At 36.1% G+C, this 10,000-nt stretch overlaps 1 protein-coding gene across 3 annotated transcripts in view; it reads left to right on the forward strand.

Annotated features, from left to right (window-relative positions):
• Nucleotides 1-10,000, forward strand: part of atg5 (ATG5 autophagy related 5 homolog (S. cerevisiae)) — an 85,723-nt gene that overhangs the window by 6,288 nt on the left and 69,435 nt on the right. The window lies entirely within an intron of this gene.

Raw genomic sequence — 10,000 nt, forward strand, 5'->3', positions numbered from 1 at the left:
TTTACTGTAAAAAAACTAACATTGGTCGTTTTTTCCCCCAACTTACAGTAAAATGCTGTAAAAAAACTCCCTAAATTTTACAGTAAAATCTATTATAGTGTACAATTTGATGGATAACTTGCTTCGAGACCATATGTTAAGCAGATATTTAAGTATTTATATGGATTTTGACCAACAAAGTTAGATAATATAATATATTTTGCAATATTGGACACTAATTTTTTCCCACTATTTAACTAGAAAAAAAACCCTAATACCTTTAGTAAGAAAATAAGAAAGTAAAGAAAGAAAATATAAGGTATTTTACTGACACATGTTATTTCCAGGCTTTTGCAGGCCATATAAAATGATGTGGAGGGTCAGATCTGCCTTGAGTTTGACACCTGTGCACTAGACACAGTTGCCATTTGTTATAACTTTGTGACATGATACAATGCACATTAGTGAACATATAAATGTGACAGATTGTAGCCAAAGGCTGATTTCCATCTGCATTTCATTGCAAAGAAACACGCCCAGGGCTCCCACTAATTCAGCGTTTTAGTGAATTGTATTTTTCACAAGTGGGAAGCCGGTCCCTGAAAATAATGCCTACATTAAACCGGTCCGTAGTAGGGATGTCCCGATCCAGGTTTTTGCACTTCCGATCCGATACCGATATTGTTTTTGCATTTCCTATCCGATACCGATACTGACCGATACCGATACTGACCGATACTGGCCTATCCGAGCATGTATTAAAGTTTAAAGTTATTTAGCCTACTTAGTTGTCAGAATCATGTTGAAAAGGGTTTTAGTACTCTTGATAACAACTAGCCAGCTGAATTAGGAGAGTTTGAATAATACACAATGGTTGGTAACAAGAAACTGACCTGTTTATTCAAGGATAAACACAAAATAGACAAAATTATACATGACAAACAGAAATGGCATCATTGAACTAGGGCTGGGCGATATGGCCTTTTTTTAATATTGCGATATTTTAAGGCCATATTGCGATACACAATATATATCTCGATATTTTGCCTTAGCCTTGAATGAACACTTGATGCATATAATCACAGCAGTATGATGATTCTGTGTGTTTTGATTGATTGATTGAGACTTTTTTTTAGTAGGTTGCACAGTGAAGTACATATTCCCTACAATTGACCACTAAATGGTAACACCCCAATAAGTTTATCAACTTGTTTAAGTCGGGGTCCACTTAAATTGATTCATGATACAGATATATACTATCATCATAATACAGTCATCACACAAGATGATCACATTGAATTATTTATAATCCAGGGTGTGGAGGGGGGCGCCGGATGTAAGTGTCAAAAAGACAGCCTAAAGAGTTTGATATGAGAATAAATCTAAAGTTAAAATATAGGGTAGAAATGCACCCATTTGCAGGAAATGTAGTCTTGATTTTCAAAATTTTCTTTCAAGGCTTTCATGTCTACATTAAAACATTCTTCTTCATACTGCATTAATATATGCTACTTTTAAACGTTCATGCAGAGAAGGAAATCACAACTAAAAAAATCACACATTTTTTCATACGGTGTTGATGTGGAAATTTTTGCCTCAGCATTTTGATGGTGTGGGCGTGTGGCACCGAATGGAGATAAGCGTCTCGACAGACGTCACAATATTTGAACAATGATGACGAAAACTGTTTTCTCTGTCGTGTCGGTGTGTTGAAAATTGTTATGCGCTCATTTTTTTATTAGATTTTGTGCGTGGCATAGAGTTGCTATGCGCAGAGGATGCTTAAACAGTGCGCAATTGCACAGGCGAGCACCTTAGAGGGAGCGTTGCTCGCACGGCTGCGCTAGCATCACAGCTAACGTTAGCCATGCTGCTACCTCTCTGCTCGGGGAGGACGTATACGTATGTGACGTATGACGTGACAGTATGTGACGTGTGTAAGAAGGTGCGCTGCTGTCTGTGAGAGGGAGACACAGGAAAGAGTGAGAAGAGCCTGTCGTGTAATGCCAGCAGCTAAAAGCAACTGCGTGAGAATTCACAGACATGTGGATGTGTTGAAGGTGTGCTGGAAAATGCGGAACGGAAATTACGGAGCAGCAGAAAGGTGGAATGTATTATTTAAATCGGTGCGTTGGAAAACACGGACCGGAGTTTTTTTTAAAACTGGATCTGGATCGGCATTTTCCCATGCCTTGCCGATACGCAATTTTTGGCAAATATCGGCAGCCGATCCGATCCAAATATCGGATCGGGACATCCCTAGTCCGTAGTGCAAAAAAGTTTGGGGATCGTTGATTTACACAACGTGCCAACTTCACTGGTTTTGGGTTTTGTATCTGTGGGTTCAGAAATGTTGAGTAGCTATTTTCCTGGGCACTAAAATGTGAAGAGGTCAGCAGATATTTACATATATGGTCAAGTTTTAGCCAAAGAGCTTTGCCATTATCATCAATAAGTGCCTTCTTTTTCTCTATCCTCTTGTTTTGGGGGCGCATGCATCCATTTTTAACACAAAGTAGCAAATAGCTCAAACTTATATCTGTCAGGAGACTCCATATGGAAGCGCTAAAAACTACAACAAAGACAGCCGACAAAACAGCGCATGAAAATGGTCTATGAAACATAATCCATGTAACATTTTGACCAAAGAACCAGCATTACATGTTATGTAGACCACAAGGAAGTGTTTAAATGTAGGAAAAAAAAATAAACACAACGTGTCCCCTTTTAAGTATTTGAGAAAGACCCAATGTGCAAACAAGCAATTTGGAAATATCAAAAGGGAGATATTTTACAAAATTTTTCTCATATAACACTTGAGATTGTGGCAGGATGGAGGAGTTAATAGGCTGCAATTACCAAGGTCGGTCACCAGATGTCAGTATACTCCATTACAACGTGCCCCAGTCAGTTCTTAGGTAAATACAGTCAAAAATAGGCTTAAATATATAGTCTCCTATTATTTCACCATCAATTTGATTTACATAACAAAATAAAAAGAACATTAAAAACAAATGACAAAATTAATTCAAAATTAGTTTTTTCTTAATTTGATCAAAAACTAGTAGATTGAAATGACACAGCATACACTGCATCTCACTTGTAGCAACATTTTTATCTGAATAATATGGTTCTTTTCAGATCAGATAACATTTTTACCTTTTTATAGAATCATTTTCATAGAACTAAGTTAGGAGCTTCTTCTGGGAAACAATACCTCTGTCCTGAATGAAATACTTCTGTAAACAAAATGTAGCATCGGACAGTGCATGCAAATAAATAATAATCTCCAACATTAAGATTAGTAAAGTGAAAACTTAAAACTTCTGTCTTGAATAACATACTTCTGTAAATAAAAATGTAGTATTATACATTGCATGCAAATAAGTAAGAATCTCCAACATTAAGATTAATGAAGTGCAAAGTTCGGGCCCAGCGAAGCCGGCAGCGTTTCTGGGTGTTGTTGATAAATGGCTTTCGCTTGGCATAGTAGAGTTTTAACTTGCACTTATAGATGTAGCGACAAACTGTAGTTGCTGACAGTGGTTTTCTGAAGTGTTCCTGAGCCCATGTGGTGATATCCTTTACACACTGATGTCGCTTTTTGACACAGTACCGCCTGAGGGATCGAAGGTCTGTAAAATCATTGCTTATGTGCAGTGATTTCTCCAGATTCTCTGAACCTTTTGACGATATTACGGACCGCAGATGGTGAAATCCCTAAATTCCTTGCAGTAGCTTGTTGAGAAATGTTGTTCTTGAACTAAACATTTTACTTTTTATAGAATAATTTTCATAGAACTAAGTTAGGAGCTTCTTCTGGGAAGCAATACCTCTCTGTCTTGAATGAAATACTTCTGTAAATAAAAATGTAGTATTATACATTGCTTGCAAATAAGTAATAATCTCCAACATTAAGATTAATGAAGTGCAAAGTTCTGGCCCAGCGAAGGCGGCGGCGTTTCTGGGTGTTGTTGATAAATGGCTTTCGCTTGGCATAGTAGAGTTTTAACTTGCACTTACAGATGTAGCAACAACCTGTAGTTGCTGACAGTGGTTTTCTGAAGTGTTCCTGAGCCCATGTGGTGATATCCTTTACACACTGATGTCACTTTTTGACGCAGTACCGCCTGAGGGATCGAAGGTCTGTAATATCATCGCTTACGTGCAGTGATTTCTGCAGATTCTCTGAACCTTTTGATGATATTATGGATCGTAGATGGTGAAATCCCTAAATTCCTTGCAATAGCTTTGTTGAGAAATGTTGTTCTTAAACTAAACATTTTACTTTTTATGGAATCATTTTCATAGAACTAAGTTAGGAGCTTCCTCTGGGAAGCAATACCTCCCTGTCTTGAATGAAATACTCCTGTAAACAAAATGTAGCATCGGACATTGCATGCAAATAAATAATAATCTCCAACATTAAGATTAGTAAAGTGAAAACTTAAAACTTCTGTCTTGAATAAAATAATTCTGTAAATAAAAATGTAGTATTATATGCAAATAAGTAAGAATCTCCAACATTAAGATTAATGAAGTGCAAAGTTCGGGCCCAGCGAAGCCGGCAGCGTTTCTGGGTGTTGTTGATAAATGGCTTTCGCTTGGCATAGTAGAGTTTTAACTTGCACTTACAGATCTAGCGACCAACTGTAGTTACTGACAGTGGTTTTCTGAAGTGTTCCTGAGCCCATGTGGTGATATCCTTTACACACTGATGTTGCATTTTGATGCAGTACCGCCTGAGCGATCGAAGGTCTGTAATAAATATCATAGCTTCTGTGCAGTGATTTCTGCAGATTCTCTGAACCTTTTGATGATATTACAGACCGTAGATGGTAAAATCCCTAAATTCCTTGCAATTGCTTGTTGAGAAATGTTGTTCTTAAACTAAAAAAAATACTTTTTATAGAATAATTTTCATAGAACTAAGTTAGGAGCTTCCTCTGGGAAGCAATACCTCTCTGTCTTGAATGAAATACTTCTGTAAACAAAATGCAGCATCGGACGTTGCATGCAAATAAATAATAATTTCCAACATTAAGATTAGTAAAGTGAAAACTTAAAACTTCTGTCTTGAATAACATACTTCTGTAAATAAAAATGTAGTATTATACATTGCATGCAAATAAGTAATAATCTCCAACATTAAAATTAATGAAGTGCAAATTTAAAACTTCTGTCTTGAATAAAGTACTTCTGTAAATACAAATGTAGTATTATACATCGTATGCAAATAAATATTTGCAAAATTGAGAACAATTTCCCTTGTGGATCAATAAAGTTTGTCTCAGTGTAAAAAAAATAATGAAGTAAAACATTTGATATATTTGATATATTTTTATTTCAAATATGCATAAAAACAAGAGCAAACCTGATCCAATACAGTGCTATTGCCTTAACAGACATTATAACAAAATGAAAACAATGGAAAAGAAAAAACTAAAACAAATGAGCATTGGACTTTCTTTTTCTTTTCTTTTTTTTACATATTTGAAAAGGAGTGAGAAGAAGTTTACACTTATTTAATCCCACCCCTTTTCTTTAAATCATAAATTACTCTGAGTTAGAACTACCTGTTCACTCAATGTACAAACTTAATGAACTTGTATATACATAAATTATAGATATATACATACATATGCACACTACACACATACATAGCCACACCATTACCACTAGTGATCATGGAAATGGTATCATGCCACCACAGCAACACCACTGCCTCAATGGGCAGCCCCACACTCTTCTGTAACATAAACAAGCCAATATCAAAGCCCTTCTTCATCTCTGTACCTCTGGAATACCATGTACCTATACTTCTTTTTAAACTGGTTTATGTTTGGACATTGCTTTAACTCCACATTCAAACCATTCCATAATTTCACTCCACAAATTGAAATACAAAAACTTTTAATGGTCGTTCTATAACTAAGCATTTTGAAATTTAAATTCCCCCTTAAATTATAACCGCCCTCTCGTATGCTGAACAATTTTTGAATGCTTCCCGGGAGTTTATTTATTTTGGCTTTATACATTATTTGTGCAGTTTGATACAAAATAATATCATTAAATTTTAATATTTTTGACTGTAAGAATAGTGAGTGAGTATGGTCCAGATATCCAACCTTGTTGATGATGCGTACAGCTCTTTTCTGAAGTGTAGTTATTGAATTTAATGAGCTTTTATAATTATTCCCCCAGACTTCCACACAGTAGGTTAAGTATGGTAAAACTAATGAACAGTAAAGAATGTGGAGTGATTTGTGATCCAGAACCTGCTTTGCTTTATTTATTACTGAGATGCTTCTTGACAGCTTAGATTGTACATGTTTTATATGTGATTTCCAGTTAATTTGACCGTCAATTGTAACTCCAAGGAATTTTATTTCAAAAACCCTTTCAATATCCACCCCATCTATTTGTATCTGCACCTTTGTTTCATGTGTCCTCTTTCCAAACAGCATTAACTTAGTCTTAGTCAGGTTTAATGACAATTTATTGTAGTCAAACCAAGTTTTTAGTTTACTCATTTCTTCCATAATGACTTCTTGCAATTGATTTAAGTCATCCCCTGAACAAAAAATATCAGTGTCATCAGCAAATAACTCTAATTTCAATAATGTAGACACTTTACATATATCATTGATATATAGGATGAACAGTTTTGGCCCCAACACTGACCCCTGGGGGACACCACAAACAATATCCAAACACGATGAACAGCAATCCCCCAACTTCACAAACTGTTGTCTCTTATTTAAGTAACTTTTAAGCCAATCTAGTACAACTCCCCTAATTCCATACTTTTCCATTTTATTGATTAATATATCGTGGTTAATTGTGTCAAATGCTTTTTTTAGATCAATAAATATTCCCATTGCATATTGTTTCTTTTCTATGGCATTTGTGATTTCCTCTATTGTTTCAACTATTGCCATTGATGTAGATCTGTTTGATCTAAACCCATATTGACAGTCAGAGAGTAATTTAGGTTTTTCTATAAATGCATCTAACCTGTTATTAAATAGTTTTTCTAATATTTTAGAGAATTGTGGAAGTAAAGAGACGGGTCTATAGTTTGTGAAGTGGTGCTTGCTCCCAGTTTTAAACAGAGGTATAACTTTAGCTATTTTCATTTCATTTGGAAATGCGCCGGTTTGAAATGACAAATTACAGATATATGTTAATGGTTTTGATATCCCTGTAATGACCTTTTTTACCAATGCCATACTAATGTCATTGGAGTCAGTGGACATTTTGTTCTTACATTTGTTTACAATATCCAACAATTCGTCTTCACCCACTGCATTTAAAAACATAGAATTGGGATTTCTCTCCAACAATCCCTCCATATTTTTACCAGTTGTCCGTGGATCTGGGATTTTTTTTGCAAGTTCGGGTCCAATACTTACAAATAATTTATTGAAGGCATTAGCCACATCTTCCATATTATCATTTTCTTTACCATCATTCGTGAAATACGTTGGATAGTTAATTGAAGAGGTACTGTTTCTTATAATACTGTTTAATAAATTCCATATTCCTTTGATATTGTTTTTATTATCATCTAGTAATTTCTTATAATACTCTCTCTTATTTGACCTTATAATATGAGTTAATTTGTTTTTATATTTTTTATATTTATTTTCTGCTTCTTTTGTTTTCAATCTTATAAATTCTCTGTAAAGAGTGTTTTTCTTTTTGCAAGCATTTTGCAATCCCTTTGTGATCCAAGGACAATTAGTATATTTTCTTTTACTGGTGCATTCTTTTATTGGGCAATTTTTATCATATACTGACCTAAATATTCTCAAGAATATATTGTAAGCGCTATTAACATCACCATTTTCATAAATTACATCCCAATTCTGCTCCAGTAAATCATGTTTAAATGAACTAATAGATTCCTCTGATCTCGTTCTTCTGTATTGGGTTGGCTTTTCTAATTTTTTTGTCCTGTAGTTTCCATTAAATATCAGAAAAACTGGGAGGTGGTCAGTGATATCTTTGATCAATAGCCCACTTACGGTCTTATTCTCAATATCATTAGTGAATATGTTGTCGATTAGAGTGGCAGAGTGGGACGTAATTCGACTGGGTCTGGTGATTTTGGGATATAGACTCATACTGTACATTGTGTCAATGAAATTATCTATATCATTATTTTTACTGGGATTTAACATGTCAATATTAAAGTCTCCACAAATGAAGACAGCTTTATTAACATTACTCTTCTTTGAAAACAAGCATTCCATCCAATCTGTAAAACATTCAATGCTTGTACCTGGCGATCTGTATATACAACTAATAATGACATTTCTACTTTTTTTCCATACAAATTTCAACTGTTAGACATTCAAGTAGGTTATCAACCACAGTTGTCATATCATCCAGACGTTTGAATCTCAAGGTGTTATCCACATAGATTGCCACCCCTCCACCCCCCTTGTTTTGTCTATTCATATTAATAAAGTCATAACCATCCAGTTCAAAATCTGTCACTTTTTCACTGTTAATCCAAGTTTCAGATACTGCAATTATGTTAAATGGTTGAGAAAAGGTGTGTAAATAGTCCTTGATGTCCTTGAAATTCCTGTTTAGGCTTCTACTATAAAAATGGATAATGGACAATTTGCCTTTAGTAATAATATTCTGGTTGTACTGTTCATAGGTGTAGTAGCAGCAGTTCTCATTGATATTGAGGAGGAAATTATTGTCCGGGTCTATATCATGTTCCAAGTCTTGTAGGTGGTGCTCAGTGTATTGAGATGCTTTCAACTGTACATTGTCATATTCACTTACCAACTGAATTATGTGGCTAGTGTCATCTTGTGTATTGTCAATGTGTGTCATGATTGTGTTTAATCACTTTTACCTTACAGTCCAGTTCAAACGTCATATTCGTTCAGATCCTCGATGTTTCTAATCACCAGCACTTTGGCGTTCTCCGGAGTACCGTTGAGTTTGATGAATACTTTACAGTTCGCAGTCCAAGTTTGTAGAATTTTCTTCTCTCTCCTCATTTGGCGTGCTTTTCGGGCTATATCAGCATTTCGTTTGGTCAAATGGTCGTTCATATACACGTTTGTTCCTTTTAGCTTTCTTCCCTGTTTTAGCAACGCGATCTTGTGCTTTCTGTTTACAAATCTCAGGACTACGCTCGGCTTGTCGTTTGTTCCTCTCCTGGGCAAAAGGTGACATGCTTCGATACTGTTACAGTCCAGTTGTATGTCCTCGGACTGCATGAATACCGCCACCTGTCGCTCCATTGAAATGATATCCAACTCCGCCGGCTCCTCTCCATTCGCTGGGTTTACTGCTCGTGCGTAAGACCGGGGTTTGATGCTAAGTCCGGTGATGATCACATCATTGACCCGCGTGTACTGCTCAATATCAGCAACTCTGTTCTCCAGGATTGCGATTTTCTTATCTTTCTCCAGATTGTCAGCCCTCATCTGATCCAGCTGCACAACAAGGGCCATGATGGTTTTCTGCTGCTCCTTGATCGTAGCAACTTCCTCGATCAGAGTGTCGATTGACTTTTTAAGTTCGCTATAATCAGCCTTGGGCGCCATCTCGTCTTTGTAACAGCGCACCGGCTAGTTACTCCAGATATGCACTTGTTAAATTAATTGCAAACTTTCTCCTTACATTATTAAACTTAAATGTTTGGAGTAAAATTCGCGAGCGCCGGTTCAGCTACCGGAACAGGAAGTGACACACCACATATAGTCTCATACACCACATTGAGAGGACTATAGTTTCAGTAAGTGGATAAAGTAAAGCCATTTTCATTCACACATCATGGCATCGTCATACATACCTGGTGTAAATGAGTAAGCTGTAAGCTGATTTCTAGCTCGTAGTTTGCTTGTTGTTGCAGTCTTGTTCGCCTCCTAAACAGTTGTATTTCCCGCACGTGACCGGAGGCTTCAGTTTCAGATGCAGGAATAAGTTTGTTGTGCCGCTGCCTTTTTGAAACAAACTTTGCAGCGTGGAGTCACTCATTTCAAGCCTC

This window comes from Nerophis lumbriciformis, linkage group LG04, assembly GCF_033978685.3.
Source record: "Nerophis lumbriciformis linkage group LG04, RoL_Nlum_v2.1, whole genome shotgun sequence".
In the NCBI taxonomy this organism is placed as follows: domain Eukaryota; kingdom Metazoa; phylum Chordata; class Actinopteri; order Syngnathiformes; family Syngnathidae; genus Nerophis; species Nerophis lumbriciformis.